Source organism: Lipotes vexillifer, unplaced genomic scaffold (assembly GCF_000442215.2).
Source record: "Lipotes vexillifer unplaced genomic scaffold, Lipotes_vexillifer_v1.1 scaffold1293, whole genome shotgun sequence".
NCBI lineage: Eukaryota > Metazoa > Chordata > Mammalia > Artiodactyla > Lipotidae > Lipotes > Lipotes vexillifer.
The window spans coordinates 1,466,096-1,482,028 of record NW_006790911.1 but is presented as its reverse complement, the minus strand read 5'-3'; positions in this window follow the sequence as shown (position 1 = coordinate 1,482,028).

The window sequence follows — 15,933 nt, the reverse complement described above, 5'->3', positions numbered from 1 at the left end:
TTCCTTGAAAATACAATAAAAATGAATAAATCTTAAGGAAATTCACACACTCAAAACTTTGGTAGAGGGCTTCCCTGGTGGCGCAGTGGTTGAGAGTCCGCCTGCTGATGCACGGGACACGGGTTCGTGCCCTGGTCCGGGAAGATCCCACATGCCGTGAAGCGGCTAGGCCCGTGAGCCATGGCCGCTGAGTCTGCGCGTCTGGAGCCTGTGCTCCGCAACGGGAGAGGCCACAACAGTGAGAGGCCCGCGTACCGCCAAAAAAAACAAAAAACAAAAAACTTTGGTAGAATTGTATCATTTCAAGGGAGTGTCAAGGGTTTGCTTGATTAATGTTTTCTTGTTTCCTATTCCACATCCTTTTGTATTTTCTAAAGTTCTTGTTTTCAAAGCCAGACATCCCTCCTTCCCTGAACAGCCTCTCCTACCTAACAGTACAAAGGAGAAAACAAAGTCAGAGCTACAGTTTCATTTTCATTTGAAACCCAATTACTCAATTAAGTTCAGTAAATATTTTTGAGGACATTTTGGAAGAATTGTGGTCAGCAATGAGGTGGATAAAATAGTAAGGAGCAGACCCTGTCCTCAAAATAATGTTCCAAAGTGCAAAGCAACACAAATATCCAAATAGGCACAATTCACTGCAGTTCAATCCCAATGCCACCATCAGGGAATACAATCCTCTATAGCTTCCAAACAAAAAACAAAGAGAGAGAGAGAACATGTAATTGAAAGGGTTCCTGAATCTAGTACCTGCATGAGTCACTCTCAGATCTACCTTATTCAATTCTCACAGCAAATACATGTAGGATGAGAAGTTACCAATTTGGTCTAGAATTCAGGTTTTCTGTCTTCTGATCCTTTGCATTTCAGCATGATTTCAGAACTCTTAAAAACAACAACAACAACAACAATGAAGAAAAACCTTCCTGTGAATCCTTTCATCATGCCTGTATGGCGTCAATTTTCCTGGTTAAAATGATATTTATCAAAGTCATCTCTCCTGGTGGTCCAGCTCAGTAGGTGAGCTCCATTATCTCCACAGTGGGGTAGTTCTTCTCATTCTATTTTCTAAACTTTCATTTACAGGGAACAGTAGATTAACATTTTCTATCCTCAGTGAATGCTCATTTTGTTGTGGAGCACACCATGGTTCCAATGAACCACACTTTCAAAATTGGCCCAAATCTAAATGAGAGCATCACCCACATGCTCATTTTTAATATCTGGCTTGAAAATTATCTGACAAGGGCAGCTGATTTTGTGCACCCTGAATATTTAGGGCACCTGAATGAGTTATAATTCTTAAGCAAAACACCCTTGCCTTACATTTTCCATAATTAACTAGCATAAGCCTGTGGTTAAGCAGCAAGACTTAAAAGGATTCTGCAAAGTTAATGAGTGGCACAGTTAATTATACAAGTATAAAAATTGGAATCTGTGACAACATACTGTAGGTTATAAATTTAATTTAATTTGGTTTTTATCATTTACATGTGTTATTCCATTGAAAGTCCACATGAAGGGCATGGGGAGCTTCCCACTATTCTAATCTACCTGCTATTTTCACTTGTACTTTTACCGGCTTCCTGCATTTTTGTCGGTTTTCAAAAGCAAGACTAACTGTCAGAAAGCTAATATTATTCCTTAAATATTGACAGTGATATAATATAAGAATATTTGTTGGATTAATTCTGAAATGCAAGCTACCAGTAAAATCAATACTTCAATACTGAAGACTGAGGGCAAAATTAAACTATAATCCTGGGGAAGATTTTAAAATTATCTTATCCAAAGGGAGCCCTCCTACACTGCTAGTAGGAATGTAAATTGGTACAGCCACTATGGAGAACAGTATGGAGGTTCCTCAAAAAAACTAAAAATAGAATTACCATATGATCCAGGAATCCCACTCCTGGACATATATCCAGACAAAACTATAATTCGAAAAGATACGTGCACCCCTATGTTCATAGCAGCACTATACACAATAGCCAAGACATGGAAACAACCTAAATGTCCATTGACAGATGAATGGATAAAGAAGATGTGGTGTATATATACACACACACACACACACACACACACACACACAAAATGGAACACTACAGCCATAAAAAAGAAAGAATGCCATTTGAAGCAACATAGATGCACCTAGAGTATCGTACTAAAGCAAATTAACTCAGAGAAAGACAAATACCATATGGTATCGCTTACATGTGGAATCTAATATGATGCAAATGAACTTACATACGAAACAGAAACAGACTCACAAAGAGAACAGACTTGTGGTTGCCAAGGGGATGGCAGGACAAGGGAGGGCTGGATTGGGAGTTTGGGACTAGCAGATGCAAACTATTATATATAGAATGGATAAACAACAAGGTCCTACTGTACAGCACAGGGAACTATAGTCAATATCCTGTAATAAACCATAATGGAAAAGAAAAAATATTTAATAAATAAATAAAATAAAATTATCTTATCCGTAAAAGAATAAGAACATGTGTGATGATAAAATAAATTTAAATGGGCCAAATATCCTAACCAGCAATTGTCTCTATCCTGTGGAAGAATAACACAAGAGAAAATGAGCTTAATTATATCATGAAAAATTTCAGTCAGATTCCTGACATTCAGTCCTTAAAATGAATATCAGTAAGATGTGGTAGAATTTGAAAAATAGGCTGCAATCTCAATACTAGGTAATGTTTGAGAGGTTTTCCAGTTGCAATATCATATATTTTTGTGATAGCTAAACCATGGGGCTTCTTAAGTTAGCAATTCTTTCAGAGTTGAAAAATCTTTTAAGAACACAACTAGATCTTTTTTCTTGCTCGGTCAGATCTTAAGTATGGTTATTTAAAATATGAATCTTTTAACACCATTCACCTATAGTGCACCAGCCGCTGACTAGGAAATAGTGAGGCTGTTACTTCCATCTGAAGTAAGAAATGCTGAGGGAATTCCCTGGCTGTCCAGTGGTTAGGACTCGGTGCTTTCACTGCGGTGGCCCAGGTTCAAACCCTGGGTGCGGAACTAAGATCCCGCAAGCTGCATGGCACAGCCAAAAGTAAAATAAAATAAAATAAAAAGTTAAGTAGGAGATGTTGGAAGTCTCTCCATCAAAGCAGGAGACAGTCCAACTGAAGCTATTGGTAGATGCTTAGTTGGGGATGAGATGTTAGTAAATGGGGCCCATGAAGTGCTGCCTTGAGCTCAAGTCTTCTAGATGATCAGATGAGGATTGAGGTAGACAGGATTCCGAAACAGAACAAATCAGAAGAGTGGGAGACGTTGAACACAGTTTGATCCTCTGCACACATGTGGTCTCTTAAAAACTTCCCTGCAAAATCCTGAATCTCACTGTTATTGCCTCATTATTAAATAGCATCACATGTGTGATCTTTGGAGTATTCATAGTGTTAATCTTCGATCGCACTGATGGCTGTCCCCCAAAAGTTTGCCCTCTCTATTTCAGCCTGGTGTTGACTCTGGGAGGTACTGGCCCAGACAGAGATGAATTTCAGGTTTGTCCATGTGACTAGTTCCCACCCAAGGAAGATCAGAAGAAGGAGTGTGTCATCTCCATCCTGAAGCTTTTAAGAAGCAAATGGATCTGGAGAAAGAGAACTCAGAGGCCCCGGAAGATGGTAGAATGAAAAGGTGGAAAGATATTGAGTTCCCTGAGTAACCTCATGGAGGAAAACTCTCCACTAATCAGGAATATCCACGTTGGACTCTTACAGAAGTGAGAAGGAAAGAAAATTTGGTGTTTATTAATCAGACCACCTAGAGTAACCCTACAACTCCAAACTCTAGGACAAAGTAAAAGAAAAATACAGATATGCAGATTTTTATTTGAATTCCTGGCTGGGAAAATGTCATCATTTTATTAAGGATTAAAAAATTATTGGCACAGGTTAGGATCCCTTGTTGAGATAGATTATCAGTTTGGTAACTGAGAAACTGAAACGGATTTAAAACGTGATTGAGAATAAGAGTGTGAGGGAGGAACAAAGGACATTCAGTGTTTTTCTGGTCCAGAAATACTCAAACAAGTTATTCCATCTCAAATTTATCCTCCTTGATATGGCTAATACCCTTCTTGTTTATTTGCTAAAATATCAAGTCAGATTAAAGATGTGACAGCACTTGAAAACTGTCAAGTACTAACAAACGTAAAGCAATACCATTGCTAATAAATTAAGGTAATCAGAACAGGTCTGTAGATAGAAGGATAATGAAATTATATTAAATTCATTTATCTTTCAGATTAAATTGAGAAGTTTGTGGAAATTTGCAATTACACTTTAATATAGGAGACAGAAGTCTAGAATTAAAATGAGAGTGAGAAATAAGTGGGTGATATATTTAAGAATGAGCAAAGTTAACATTTCAATGCAAAGAATATGTCTTCTTTTAGAGAATAAAAATATTTGGACAATTAGACAGGAAGCAGGTTGTTTTAAGACATAGCCATTTAATTGTGTATTTTTAAAAAATCTGTCCAATTTGCTGAATAATTATATTTCATATTTTTAAATAGACCACATATTATTCCATAAAGAAAAACTAACAGATTTGAGATTTGTATTTATTTACAAGTTGAAAGACTATTTTAATTGTTTTGATGTGTTTCTGAGAACTTCTGTGGCAACTGTCACCATAGTTTTTAGATTTTCAGATAAAGCCATTAAAAAAATTAGAAACCTTTCAGTCAGTGAATTTATAAAATTAATTAAAAAAATTAGAAACCTTTCAGTCAGTGAATTTATAAAATTAAAGAGTATGGAATATGAGAAGAAAGTAAAAAAAAAAAAAAAGAGAGAGAGAGATGTATTATTTTTTAAATCTTTGCTTATGTGAGCTAATTATCTTGGGAAAATATTTCCAGATATTCCTAAAGGGTGACAAAGGACTAAAAGGTATCAGAGAAATGGCTCAGGAATGTCAAGTACCTAACTCTCAGAGCTGAGGATTCTAATTGTTCACCTGAGGAATCCACCAGGTTCACTCAGCAGCTTCAGTTATTTACCTGGACAGGAAGGCATGCGAGTCCTCCCCTGCCTTGGAAGACATTAACGCAGCATCTTGTTGACTTTCCCTATACAGCACCATTCATGCCATCCCTGCCAGGACTTTGAGGGTGGCGGGCTAAGCCATGCCCCATACAAATATGTTCATCAAGGCTCTCAGAGCCTGGCCTGTGACTCATCTACTTAGTTCCACTATGCTTGAGGACCATTCTGTTCCTTAGCCCAACCTAGGTCTCCCTACTTCCACCCCAAGCTATTTGCCTGCTTACTGGCCCCTGGATCTCCTTGCCACCTCTGCTACCCACTGTGGCCATGTCACTTATGTCACTTTTTAGCTTTCCATCTAATATTTCACCGAGGTCTCACCTAGTCCTGGGGCCATTCTTTCTGGACCTGGATGAGGTTGCTGCCACCTAAAACCTGGTACTGCAATATATACAAACTGGGGAATGTGAGGGTCTAACGTGGGATATTCCAACACTTCAGAATACCAAAATCAAGTTAATCTCCTTTTATTCAAAAACATGAAAACAGACAACAAATAACAGTAAAATAATAATAAACAGTTTCATATTTATATATATATTTAATACTTAGAAAAATTAAGTTTTAAGAATTTCTTTAATTTAAAGGAAAACACTAAAGAAATCAATGTAACTATTTTAATTCACTAAGAGAAAAGAAAAACCAGAGACACAGGGCAAACAAAATTACAAAAAAGCATGGAAAACAGAAAATATGAACAAAATAACTGAAGTAAGAAATTAAATCTTATTTTTTTTGAACCCAAATCCTATATTTCATATAGCTTTTCTTTTCAGAAATTTCATTTCTAGGATTTTATTCTAAAGAAAGAATGATTGATGTGTCAAAGACAGCTACAAGGTTATTCACTGCAGTTTTGTTTACTAATGTAAAAATGGAAATAATGTAAATGGCCAAAGAACCTATTTAAAAATTATGATACAGTGAGATGCAATCTGCCATTAAAAATATTTTCATTAGGGCTTCCCTGGTGGCACAGTGGTTGAGAGTCCGCCTGCCGATGCAGGGACACAGGTTCGTGCCCCGGTCCGGCAAGATCCCACATGCCGCGGAGCGGCTAGGCCTGTGAGCCATGACCGCTGAGCCTGCGCGTCCGGAGCCTGTGCTCCGCAACGGGAGAGGCCACAACAGTGAGAGGCCCGCGTACCGCAAAAGACAAAACAAAAAAATATATATATATATTTTTTCATTAACTATATGAAGTGATATAAAAATTTCAGAATGTTTTATTAAGTAATAAAGAGCACTAAAAACAATGGGATCTCACATTTAGAATACTTATTTTGCTTGCTAAGTATATATGTGTGTATACGTATATATAAAAAATTAAAAGTATACATCAAAATATCAACATTTGGGGGAGGAGATTGTTGATTTACATATAACTGATCCATAATCCCAAATTACTCTGCAAGAAACACACTTTCACTTCTGCAATAAAAGAATAAAAATGTATATATAATCTCAGATTAGGCTAAAAAACATTTTTACATCTATTTGCAAGAGATACACCTAAAGAACATAATAGGAGAGTTTAAAAACACAAAGATGAGGACGAGTTTAGAGGTAAATAAAGTTAAAAAGCAACTGAAGATAAAGCCATTACTTGTACCAAAAAAAAGTTAAATGAATTAAGAAAAATTTATTTAATGACATTATACAGCCATTAAAATCATGGCTCACTCAGTATTTATTAATTAATATCTGATGATACAGTATTAAATTAAAAAAGACACCAAACCGTATGTATATTACAAGCCCCATTAATAAAACATGCAATAGATATGACATATTACATTAAACTAATATATTAAATACACATATAAGAAAGTTTAATATGACTATATTATGTACAACACATATTATTACATATTCATTATGAAAACAGACTGGAAGAAATAAAGTAAAACATTCATAATGATTTTCCTGGGTGACTCATTATAAGTGATTTTTTTCAATGTTCATAGCAGTTTTTCATATTTCTATACAAATATATTGTTTTATAATCTGAAAAAACATTTAAAATATAAAATAGGTATTAGCTATTAAAACGAGTCATTTCATGTGATATAAAGGTAAGATTAGAAGAGGTAAATAAACGAAAAAGTAACAAAACGTTAAGCTTTTCTTGTGTTTCTTAAAATAAATTCACTAGCGTCATTGCACAGTATCTAGAAACACAGAGAATGGTATTTTTAACAACAGCAGCAAAAATCAATCACATGAATTTCCTTTTTTTAACATTTTTGAAGTTGTTCTAAGATTCAGACCTTGGAAATGAAAATTTTTAACATTCGATTGCTATTCTCTGTGTATGCAGGTGCTTACTTTCCTACAATTCATTAATGTCCAATGACATCACCAGCACTGGCAGGGGGAACAAAAGGGTACAGAGAAGCGCTATCTATCAACCTTTTAATTTGCTAAAATCCCTTAATGAGGACTAATAACCCCTAATATTCATTTGCTTGATAAACAAGCCATTTGATTGGAATGGAAGGTCAACACAGCCTGAGGCTATTTTCCTGCTGTTCTGTCAGATTTTAATGGCTGCTGGAGTGCAGTTGCTACAAATACACACACTAAATGCCCACCCATATATTTAAGCATGGACTTTAGAAATAAAGGAAATCACTGAACATGATGTATTTGTCAACACCCATCCTCCCGAGCCCAGGTCAGTCTTTGTGGTCGGACACTTAAACCTGAAGTTCTGGGGCAACGCTGACCTTATGGACATCATGATGGGCTCAAGAACCACCACCAGATGAGGGTCATCAGTAGGACTTGTTGCCTAAATGGCATAACTGGGGGAAGTGCTCAGAATCTGTGCCTAACTGTAGCCCTCTTTCTCCAACCCTGCTATGCTTGTCCAATCTTCGTGTTTTGCCATTTTCTTGTTTCCTGATCTGTCCTCCAGTTTCTTTCCCCAGAGTCCTGCCCACTTAGCCAGGACTTTCATATTGGGTTGGCCAAAAAGTTCGTTCGGTTTTTTTCCATAAGACGTTGCAGAAAAACCCAAACGAACTTTTTGGCCAACCCAATTTCTCTACATTGGAAGCTACTTTCACCATCGGGTACACTGATCATGATGTTGAGAGCATCTGGCTCCACAACGTACCGACCACCAAGCCCAATAACCATAATGCGTGTACTGACCTGTTTGAATATAGTCTCTACCTGGACATTAGAGAGGCCAGGAGTGCAGGTTCTGGAGTCAGACCACTGAGTTGCAGTCCTGTGTCAGTTGCTTACTAACTGTCTGAATGAGAATGAGCCATTTAATTTCCCTAAGCCTGTGTCTCCTTCTGAGAAAATATCTCCAAGGGGTTATTTTGGGAATTAAATGAGATTCTATATAAGAAGCCAAGCATATGGGCAGCACTTAGGAAGTCTAGGAGTAGGCTACCTGTGGTTAGCAAGAAATATATATAAGATCTTCAAGAGCAAGAAGAATTATGAGAACCTGCAGAGCCCTCTGCCCAGGATGGAAGACTTAGAGAAGATGATTGGGTAGAGATAACTGGGTGCAGGAACTAACTGCTGGGATTATGATTCAAGGTTAAATCTTTGTCCTATGAAAATCTAGAAGTCTAGATATCTAGGTATAAGATTAGTGCCAGGAAAAAAGCAAGACTATAAATTTACCTGAAAAGCTATGATAAACCTTAAATTTCATTCAACAAGAAAGATAATTAGCTCTAGAGCAATAGATGGGGATGAAAATGTAGATATAGGTGAAAACATAGATGCTTTGGGGTTTGGAAGCATGTCTAACTGAAAGTGAGAGGGTCATTACAGTCACCTTTACTCCTGAGCCATATAAATCCATCTTAAGGACTGCTGACCCACCAATCTTGCTAAAGTGCTGCAAGGACCATCAGTCAATTCATCTCTCAAAGCCCTTGAATGGATTATAGAATTACATATGATCTCTTCTGCATGACATCATCATATTGTCCAACTTTCCTTTGCAGCCTTTATCCCAATATGTTCCTACCTATTCTTAGTGCTCCAATGAAACACACTCTGAAACAAGCTATGCATTTCCTGCCTTCATGGTTTTGCTCTTACAATTTCTTCTTCCCAGAAATCCCTCCAACTTTGTAAATTCCTTGCAACTCTACCCATCTTTCAAGACCTGTCTCAAATACAATCTCACTGTATGATGCTGCAACTCGAACTGTGTATAGAATATGTGGGTCCAGAAACCAAGGGATGAAAGTAGGTGTGGTCCTACTTACTGTCATTGAAAGTGACACTTGAGAAATTTGTGCTTATCGTCCTCATAACTTTAGGCTTTCAGGGCATAGAAGTCTTAGTTACCAGAGAGTAACACTTTCACCAGGGGATACAATAAAAGTTTCATTGAACCAATCAAAATTTTAATTTTACTGAGGTATAATTTACCCTTTGTAGTGTACAATTCTGAGTTTTGTTAAGTGCATATGATCAAGGTCCCACCACCAAATCAAGATATAGAATAATTCCATCACTTCAAAATATATCCTCATGCAGCTTTGTAGTCAAATCCTACCCCATTCTCCATGCCTCATGCCTCAGTGTTTTCTACCCTTAGAGGTATGCCTTTTCCTGAATGGAATCATACAGTATATAACCTTTTGAGTCTGGCTTCTTTCACTTAGTGTAATGTATGTCATTGCTTGTATCAGTAGTTCATTCCTTTTTATTGCTGAGTAGTATTCCATTGTGTGAATGTACCACAGTTTATTTATTAATTAACCAGTTGCAGGACATTTGCATACTTTCCATTTTTGGCTATTATGAATAAAGCTGTTATAAACATTCACTTACAGGTTTTATCATGCTTATGTGTGAATCTAAATTTTCATTTTACTTGAGCAAATACCTAGGAGAAGGATTGCTGGGTCATATGGTAAGTGTATGTTTACCTTTACAAGAAAATTCCAAACTTTTTGAAAGTGACTGTTCTGTTTTGCCTACCAGCATCATTTGAGACTTGCAGATATTCTGGATCCTTGCCAGCCCTCGGTATAGGTATAGTCCTTTATATTACTTTTTATTAAAAAACCCAACAAAACTAGACTTTCTAATAGAGGTATAGTAGTATCTCATTGTGGCTTTAATTTGCTTTTCATTAATGACTAATGATATGAGCATATTTTCATGTACTTATTTTACATCTGTGTATCTCTTTTGGCAATGTGTCTCTTCAATTATTTTGCTTTTTATTGGGTTATTTTGTTTTCTTACAGAGTTTTGAGAATTTTTTGTATGTTCTAGATAACAAGCTCAATACTAGATATGTGTTTTGCAAATATTTTCTTTCCATCTGTGGCCTGGCTTGTCTTTTCATTTTCTTAACAATGTATTTGAAGAGCAGATGATTCTAATTTTGATAGTCTAATCTATAACTTTTCTATAGATCATGGTTTTGGAATCTTTACATAACAAAAGGTCACAAATCCTTTCTCCAGTTATCTTTATAGAAGTTTTATAGTTTAGGTCTTACATTTAGGTCCATGATTCATATAAAGTTAATTTTTGTGTACGGTATATGGTATGGGTTGAAGTTCATATTTTTTGCATAAGGATATTCAATTTTTCCAGTATCATTTGTTGAAATGACTACCTTGCTACAGTGAATTAATTTTGTTCCTTTGTCAGAATCACTTGACTATGTATGTGTAAGCCTATTTCTGAAATTCCCAATCTTTTTCATCAGTCTATATATCTATCCTTTTTCTACTACCACACTCTCTGGATTTCTGTAGTCCTATACTAAGTCTTGAAATTAAATAGTGTGAGTCTTTCATCTTTGTCCATCTTTTAAAAAAATTATTTCAGTGATTTTAGTTTCTTTGCCTTTTCAAATTTTAAAATCAACTTTCCAATTTCTATAAAAATATTTTTATATTGAGTTTTTTTATATAGGACTAGTTTTATTTTTCTTCATATTAGCATCCAGCTTTCTAGCATTTTAAATGTTTGTAAGTGTTTCCAGCATCTACTTGTATATTTTTCCATTGTGGGCTTTTATTCTGTCTTCAATCTAGTAGGCTTACAATATTTTTTGCAACATTTTATTATAAAACTTTTCAAATGTACAGAAAAGTTGAAACAATTTTAGTGAATATGCAAATACCCACCACCTAGATTCTCTGATTAGATTTTACCCTCCTACTCTGGTTCTAAAGGGAAGATATCAGTGCAATTTATAAAATTTATACAATTTATAAAATTGCACTGATAATATTTGGAAAGAGTCCTGTTGAATACTGACCGATGAATGCTGACAGTCACTCTAGGCTCTTCATGTCAAACACCAGTAAACAGGAAAGGAGTCACACACTTGACTCTGATTGTCATGAGGAGGTAGGGATACTGTTACTCAGTGGGGGAAAAGAGTAATACATTTGCAACCTGATGATAATGGGCATTTCTCTACCCTCTCCTACCCAGTGTTGATGGTAAATTGGCAAATGCAGTGGTGTACGTTGGCCTGTGAAAGGTATGGAAATCGAGGGCTCTGGCCCTTCAGGGATTTGGATCAACCCACCAGGTAAGCCACCTAGACCAGCAGAGGTTCCAGCCAGTGGGTGAATGTACTCTGGAATGAGTACAAGTTGTTGGAGACCACGAGTATCAGTTGCAGCTACAAGTCCTGCTGCAGGGGCAGGACTGAAGTTGATCAGACTAACCTTCTTTTACATTTCCCCAGGAAAAGGAACCAACCATAATCCAGGAAGAGCTGTTCCTAGATGAGGTAAGTTACTACTTAAAGCAAGCGAATCTGGGTGTAGCCTGCACCTAGATAGCCTGTCAGGCCCAGGTACTCATCTCCCTAGCTGCCAGGAGTGTTGGCTGTTAACAGCTCATGGCCCAGAAGGAAGATGGGAGCTGTCTCATCCTAGGTTACACTTCCCCCCAGGGAAAGTCTGCTTCCAATGACTGGGCCCTACATCCTTCCCTAATTTGGGGCTACGTCCAAATCTCCCCATAGAATTGTCTGAGGCCTCCGTCTAATGTAACTATATTTCTTTTCGATTTCTCCCTCTGCCCACCCTGCTCCTCCCAATTTCTTACAGGAGTTGTTTCTAAGAGTACTTTCCAGTAAACCCCCTGAATATAAACCTACTCAGAATCTGGTCCCTGGGTAATCTGTCCTAAGATACACTTGCACATACTGCATCTTTAGTGTTTCTCTTTCTGTGTATCTGAGGTGCAATCTAGCCCTACCTGGTCTTAAAGCTTCCTCAGGTGTTCATGGTGCGCACTCCTGATTGGGAACCAATGGCATTAAGGATTGAGTTTTGGCAGTGTTTTGACCCAATTCTGGTAATCAATTTTTAAGAAAAAATAAATATATGCCTGTCAAAGGAAAGACTTTTGCCATGTTGAGATCAATTAGTGGTGACAATATAAATTTACCTTTACAGGAGAAATATAAGTATGAAGGCAGATCATCATGACATTATTTATTAGAAGATTACGGTGATGGTGCACTGAGTTAAACCTACAAGGCCAGCTGACTGGCCATGAGGAATATAAGAAGTGAGTCACCCAGAGAGGTCAACCATATCGAACGTCCTCTAGTCCTGCAACATTTCTGGTCCCTGCTAGTTAATAAAACCAATCTTATTTTGTTAGAAGAAATATTTAATTCTAAGTATCTGATAATGTCCAAACTGGTAACAAAGATTTAAGTTCCTCTAGGGAAGTGATTTTTTTTTTTAGATGGTATAGACTCTACGGCCAGCATGTATTTCTCATTAGACAGCTGACTTTGTGTGTGAGTTTGGGCAAATCAATTTACAGCGCTGGCTTCATTTCCTTATTTTCAAAATGTTCATGTTGAGATAAATACTCCTTAGGTTTCTTCTGACTCTACGAGATGTTGATTCTATGATGTGCTTCTCCAAAAAGGAAGACCAAGTATAAAAGAGATCTGACACTCAGTGTAAGAATGGTTAGTGAAAGGAAAGTTGTATTTGTCTTATATCCGTTCATGAGATAAATTTTTAATCTGTATTTTGAGCTGGAATAAATGTTAGACAGCCTGTCCTCAAATGGCTTTATTTTAAACATGAGTAACTGACCTGAAGTTAGAGCAGCATTTAGCAAGTTGAGTGTCTCATCCACTCAAATATTTGTCATTTCCTTTAGCTGTGCAATCAAGAATTGTATAAAACATTCCTGAGACATCTGCCCAAGAGACTTTCATTTATCTTCTCTGATCCTTAAAAATTTCTTTTAATAGTAAGGCTGAGAGAATGGTTCTATTGTTCTAAAAAACAAAAAATGTTTAAGGAAGAAGTCACTTCCTTACTAGTAGAAACAGATTTCCTCTCATCTGCTTCAACTTATTTTTAGCTCTCAAGGTATCACTGAAACAATCAGATATCCAGATCCCTGGACCAGTGATGCTTCAGATGCAGCCACTATGGCAGACAGGAAGTAGAGAAGAGCTTTTATGTGCTTTATATACTATTTATATATTATTCCTCTGAATATGATTTCTTTGGAAGACAGGGTCCTGCTGCTTTAGCAAGTCAGAAAAACATCTATCTAGAATCCAAAGGGTTGACAAGACACTTAATATACTTTCTTTAAAAAGCAGAGAATCCTAATGGGGTCACTATGGTCCCCTCTGAGTTTCTTGGAAACTAAATGGCATTGGAAGCTGTGGAGCTATTTTTTTGTCCTCTGGTAAAGTTCTGCATGAGTAGTTACCTATCGTCAGACATATTATGTTATTATAAATTACTTTTCTTTTTATCTCTCCATGTTTGGCATTAGATTGATTTTTAAAAATTAGGTACATGGGTAGGTTGCATTATTTCTGAATTTTATTTCAGAATAGTAAAGCCGGTATTACAAAATAGTTGTCATAGAGAGGTTGAGAAGCACTAATGAAAAGAAATGTCATTAGAGGGTCGTGTGTGGTTGGCCTGTGTTCAAGCATAGGCAGTCTCTTCCTTGACGCCATCAGCACTCAAACCCATACAGAGGTTTGAGGTTTAGTCCTCATCTAGCAGAAAACACTATTCTATAGAAGAACCCTTTTGGGTATCTCTACAGGATTCCTCTTTACTCAGAAAACACTAATGATCACACTTGCTGTGCCAAGAGAACATTCTCCTTAAGTCAGTCAAGTGGGAAATAAGAGTTGTACATCCTTCAACTGTATTCCCGATGTCAATATATTTTTAAAATACAGATACACTATGATTTTAAGGTTGTAATGATGATCTGTGACCTATTTCTAAAATGTTGTGTTTTTTAGAACATTTTGCAAGTGTTTATCTTAATATACTCAATTCTGAATTATCTATGCTTATGGGAGTCTGATAACGAACTGATATCTGAAAATTGACTCAGGCAAGGCCAAATCTTTACCAACGCTATGAAAAGGTAGCATACAGTAACTGTCTTGTCATTACTTATTCTGGGGATATAAATAATAATTAAAATTACGAGAAGGTAGGTAGCAGTAAGTGTGTGGGATGATCTGAATTAGAAACAATCAACTGAATTATTTTAGAAAAAGGTAAGCATTTTCTATATGATTGTATAAACTTTTCTGATTATTCAATACAAAAATACAATTCTTCAATTAATTATAAAAATAAACCCAACTTCTACTCAGTGAAAAAAATAGATGCACCATGGTCTTTTCTAGACATAGAGACTTGAACGACTGAATTTGGAAGTAGATGGCAACTCTCAGGGAAGACATAGCTTCTCTTCTAGCTGCTCTATCTTCTGTTCAGCAATGGACTGACTGGCTGGTTTCAGCTAGCCTTATCCTTCATCCACTTTGAGTTCTGGTTTGGAGCCATAACATCACAATGCAAAATTCTAATTACAGGCCTTGGCTGGTGAATTCAAACCAGGCTTGATTATATTTAGACTAATTTTAAAATGGCATTTTAACATAAAATACTAAAACTTCACATATTCCTATTAATCTGATTTCCACACTTTGTGCCAGGAACCCCAGCCAAGAAATCAACAGGGAAGCAAGTCAAAATATTTCTTAGCTATACCGCATTCTAAAATTACCTACTTCACGCCAAATCCTATTGCCCATTCTTACCTATCACACACCCCCAAGGGAAGCACTTTAGTGAACATGACCATTTGTTTCTGGTTTGCTTCCAAATTAAAAAGGCATTTAGTTCCCCCTGTAAAATAGCTATTGCCAGACAACCTGAATCTTTATTTATAGCTGGTTATTCATCTCTAAATAACCATGAAAAATAAAAAACGTGGAAAATTGTAGAACCAAAGACTCTTGCTTGATATGAAATGGTTTCCAGCAAGTACATAATCTAAGCCTCTTTTTAAAAAAAGAAGGTACTTGCAAGCTATTTAAGAATTGAAGTCACTAAAAAAAAAAAAAAACAGGCGTATTTTGGACTAATTATTTTTACTAGAGATGTGCTAGTTTCACCAAGCACAGTCCTAGAATTGGGCTGCCAATCCTAGAAATGTCTTCTCAACCATCTCCCTATTTCCATTCGTCAGGCATCTTATTTGAGTTTTAGGCGTAGGACTTCGGAGGATTTTTTGAACTACGAGGACAGAGTAGAGTGGTTCTTCTCCCTCCTCCTGGTCTAGTCCATGGCTGTCACGTTATGAGACGTATTTGGACATATACCCACAACCCAAAGGTAAGCCAGACACTCTCCCCAGCCGTTCACAACAGTCAGAAAATCCAAGTAAATTCTCTTGAGCAAAGCCCTTCTCAGGAGACAAGGGAATAACCCTATCCAGGCCCAAGGCTATACATTTATATGGAAAGACTGCTGGCCTGAGTTTTTACTCAAATCTATATACAGTGTATGTTATTATATCGTTATAG